Source organism: Desmodus rotundus, chromosome 4, assembly GCF_022682495.2.
Source record: "Desmodus rotundus isolate HL8 chromosome 4, HLdesRot8A.1, whole genome shotgun sequence".
NCBI classification, from domain to species: domain Eukaryota; kingdom Metazoa; phylum Chordata; class Mammalia; order Chiroptera; family Phyllostomidae; genus Desmodus; species Desmodus rotundus.
Window position 1 is genome coordinate 22,098,959 of NC_071390.1, and position 4,755 is coordinate 22,103,713.

Below are 4,755 nucleotides of genomic sequence, written 5' to 3' on the forward strand. Positions count from 1 at the left end.
CTCTCACTCCGGCTTCCCTTACCGCCGCCGCCACCTCTCAGCGCCGCCTGTGCGCCCCGCGGCCAAGGCCCCGGGTTGCCAGCAGCCCAGGAGCTGCCAGGCTCCGGGCCGCCTCCCGCAGCTCGGACCCCGGCCGGCTGGCGGCTCCCTCCCCGACGCCGCGGCTTCCAGAGTCCGAGCCTGTTCTTTTGCCCTGAGTGTCCAAACCCCAGCTCACCTCCCTCGTTTCCATCCCTTTTTCTTCCTTGTGTCTGTCTGTCTGTCTGGAACTTTTCCGCTGCCCCTGCAATCACTGTTCCCCCTCTTTGGGGGCCACTGTCTTGTGTCTTCCAGGCGCTCTTCCTTCGCCTCAGGCTGCCCTGCGGTGTTCCTGCCTCTCTTGTGGATCTCTTCTTCCCACTGTCCAGATTTCCTCTCAGGCTGTTCTCCTTCCCACCTTTTTATCTTCTGCATTTCCAGTCTCTACATCTTTCCCTTCTTTTTTTCATCTCAGAAGACCAGAAACCATTTGGGGTGGAGTGGAGTGTCCCAGAGAAGGATGGACCCTGCTTAGTGAAATGAGGCTTTAAACTAGGTTGGTTGGGGCTGGGTTGGGACTGGGGGTACATTTGGAGCCAGTAGGGAAGGGGCCATGCAAACAGAAGGGGTCAGCAGGGGGGAAGGGAAAGGATGTCCAAAAATTGGGGGTGAAGGCTAAGTCAGAGGATCTAGGTCCTGGAGCCCATGGAGGGAAAGCAGCTGGCCAAAGGAGCCCTGGCTTAGTGTCAGACATACTCTTGCCCTGGGGTTCCCTAATACCTAATGGGAAAGACCTACCAGGGAGATAGGGGACAATGAGGTGTCACCTAGAGAGACGAGGCCTGCAGTTTGGGAAGAATCTTGCTGGAGGGAGACGGTGTGTGCATGCTTAGGTGCGTGGGCTGAAGGGCCTGTCTTCACTGGCAATGGCACAAGAAAGTATGCTCTGAGATTACAGCAGAAAGCATGAGTCCCTTCACCCAGTAAACAAACATTTATTGAGCACCCACTACGTGCCAGGCCCAGTGCTAGATCCAGGAAAAATAATGAGTGAAATACAGTCTCACCTCATGGAGCTTATGGGCTAGTGAAAGTGACAGATATTAATCAAATAATCACACAAATATGTCTTTGCAAATTAGGATCACTGCTAAGGATTTTAGAACTGGTGGGGGGTAGGGGGTGGGGAGTATATATCCTTGTGGCTTTCAAGAATCTTATGGGGGCTGGGGGGAGAAAATTAGACTCAAGACTTGATAAGGTCTTCATCTTCCTCTTGGTGCTCCAGCTCCCAAGAAGTGGGAGGGACTCCTGCCCCAATTCTGCAGAGGGCACAACTCTCCAAATTGTGAAGTGAGTTTTTATCAGCTGGTTTTCAAAACTCCATCCAGTCAGATTTCCCTAGAGCCTTCCAGGTCTACTAAAGTACTCTCCTCCCTCATCATGCAGAGGGGATAGGGGCCCACACGTGAGAGGTGCCCAACATCTGGAAATCAATTGGAGCTCCAGCACAGCTGAACATCTGGAGCGCTAATCAAGGAGCCACCAGCGGCCTCCCAAGGTGGGGTAGAGCAGGGAAGGGGATAGAGTGATGCGACAGCTCAGCTAGGGGGGCACTCGATGCCCCTGTGCCTGCGCCTCCCACTCTGGACCGGGCCCAGAATCTGCCTCGACGCCATGCTGAGCGCCGCCCCCGCCGTTTCAGTGCCCCCGTCCGTACCCCCACCAGCGGTGCCCCAGGTCAGCTAGGAAGGGTTAATGGCCCTGCGCCCCACTCCCACCTCCACTGCGGGTCAGGAGCGTGCAAGTGATGGGGAAATTGTTAGATGACTACCAGGGGAGGGGAGAGGAAGAGGGACCCGAGGGGGAGGCAAGGGAGTGGGGTGGGAACAGGCGGGGCTGGGGCGCCCGGCGCGCCTGTGCAGAGCGCGGAGGCTTCGAGCGCCCGCGACAGTAAAACATCTGTAATGTGCCATTCGCCGCTGCTCGCTGATTGCTCATGGATTAAAGATTAAAATCTCGGCTTTGGCAGATGGGGAGAGAGAGGAAACTCTTACGAGCACGTTTTGCATCTGCATTTCATTCTGCTCCGTTCCCTGCGCCACGCCTGGTGGCGCCCGCCCCACCCCCACCCTCACCCTCACCCCCACCCCGCTCCCGGCTCCCCCTGCGCGGCCAGGCTGGGCTTTACCTCTAAAGCCCTCGGTCCTTTTCCCGCCCTTCCTGTCACTCCGAGCCCTAGGCATCTGGTTTCCTTTATCTCTTTCTCATCTGGGGTTCTCGCTTCTGATCCAGTATTGATCACTCTCCGGCTCCCACCCAGACTCCGGGCAGGACACCATAAACCTCCCCAGAAAAGGGGCAACCTCCATTCTATGGGTTGGGGGCGCCACCCACATGCCCGCCGTGCTTGGCTGTCTACCCACGGCGACTACTGAGGCCGGGAGTGCTGGGGCGTGGAAGGTGGACCCAGTCTTGGTACTTCTGACTATTGGAGATGGCGGAAAGTAATTGCGGGGTGGCCAGGCGGACTCACCTGGGCGGATGTGTCCCCTTTGTGTTTTTCACACTGAGCTGCTGTGGGGGCAGGGAGTGGGGTGGGGAAAGGGAGGGGGGTCAGGAGGACTCTTGGGAGCTTTTAGGGCCAGCAGTGATACTCTTGTTCTGGCTTTTAGATCATCCTTGTAAATTGGCCTGGTCCTGGACCACTGAGGACTTGAAAAGTGTGCTCACGTGCTTGGGGGCCTGGGGGCAGATCCACAGGCTTCCTCATTCTCCTCGTCTCTGAGAAAGTGTCCTTGGCATCAAACTTCGTTGGGGAGGAAAATCCAAGCAGGGAGAATTAGAGACAAAGGACTGTCAGAAAGACAGACAGGTATTAGGGAAACAGAAAAGGGAACAAAAAGCTGCAGAGTAGAGTGGCAGATGTGAGCACCTGCATCTGGTGGGGGGAGGGGCAGGCTGGGGAGGTGGTGGGAGGGGGCCCTGCTTGGGTTCTCAGGCTCCAACTGGGAGGAGGAGGTTGATTCAGGGTGAGCAGAAGAAAAGCTGAAGAAGGATGAACGAGAGGAGGGACGGTGTGGCAGATGTAATTAATTACCGCGTATTAAAATGTTTGTTTACAGAGATGAACAGCGTCCGAGGTCTGATGGTAATTAATTCACAGTATTTCCCAGCCCTCCTTGAGCCCAAACCCTTCTTGGGAGGTCTGGGGGTGGACTAGCCTGGGTAAGGCGCTGGCTTGCTCTTTCCTTCCTCTCACCAGAGGTTGGAGCCCTGATTGCTGACACTGGAGGGAACCTCAGGGAGCAGCTACTCAAGTCCCATCGTAGGGCACACACATGGGGAAAGCAAGGCCAGATGAGATTTGTGGTTATTGACTTGCTCAAGGCCACCAGCTAGTCAATGATGGAGCCAAGAGAGTAACTCCTGTTTTCTTGCTTCTGGAAATGTGTTCAAGACCAAAGGAACATTGAGGAGACAGCGCTCTTGGGCAGAGATGATATCACGGAGAAGGCATAATGGGGAATTAGGGCCGAAGTAAGGGTTTGAGAAGAAACAGACTTAGGGCCTGTGATTGAGAGAAGACCAGAGACGGCCTCACTCTGGAGAGGTGGAGGGGAGCATAGTTATCAGAAAGCAGCTCCTCCCCACTCCACCATCTTGGACCATGATGAGGGAGTGGGAAGCAGTTAGTATCCCCAGCCTCATAGAGCGAGGGTCTGGCAAGCTCTGCCGCTCTCAGCTGGGTGACCTTGGAGAAATAATGTAAATTCTGTGAGCCTCTGTTTCTGTATAAATAGATACCTCCAAGAGTAGTTGAGAAGAATGCATTGATCGTTAGTACTTTCACAGAGGGACTGGGCAGTGGCACTTACACCATGTGGCTGCCTCCTCTTCACTCACACACTTCACACTCAACAGCAGAGACACAAGCCGTATTCACAAACATTCTTTAGTTCATTCATTCATTCACCAAGGGAACAGCTGACTGCTGGGCAGATATGAGTGGGGGATGAAAGATGAATAGATCTGCCCCTGTTTTGTAGGATGTCACAGGATTCACAACTATGAGAGAAAATCAAAAGTGAAGGCACAAAAGGAAAGTCACCTGAGTGAGGGGTACAATTCGGGGACAGGAGTGTCAGTGGACAGCCATGCCTTAGGCTGCTGGCTCCAGGAGGAAGGCTTCCTGGAGAATCTGGGCCCCAGGCTAGGCCACAAAGGATTCCTGGGTAGGAGTGAAGCAGGAGTGGAGGAAGGAAAGGCTCTGTGGGCAGGGCCAGCAGTCCATAGTGGACTGCAGTGAAGGCAGGAAGAGCCTGCCCCAGACACAGCCCTAGGAGCCCAAAGGGATCTCACATAGGCCTCTTATTTGGGAAGTTTGGTAGGGGGTCCCTCATTTTCTCCTTCAGGCCCTCCTCTTTCCATACCAAACCCAGGACTGAGGCCAGGTGGTGGAACAGGCAAATTTTCCCCCATTTCTCATGACTAAGAAGTAGAATAGGAGGAGCCTGGGCGAAGAGGGATAGGAGAGGCTGATAGCAAGGAGGAGGTTGCATGGAGTTGAGCAGAAAAATAGCTGGAGGCGATGACTGAGGCATTCACTCCCTGAAGGGTCTGAGCTGGTGGAAGGTTGAGAACAGGAGGCCATGACTACGAGCGTTCGTTTGTCTGGGGCTGTGAGGGACATGCGGAGTGTGTGAGTACAGGAGGGCCGAAGGGCTTGTCTGAGTG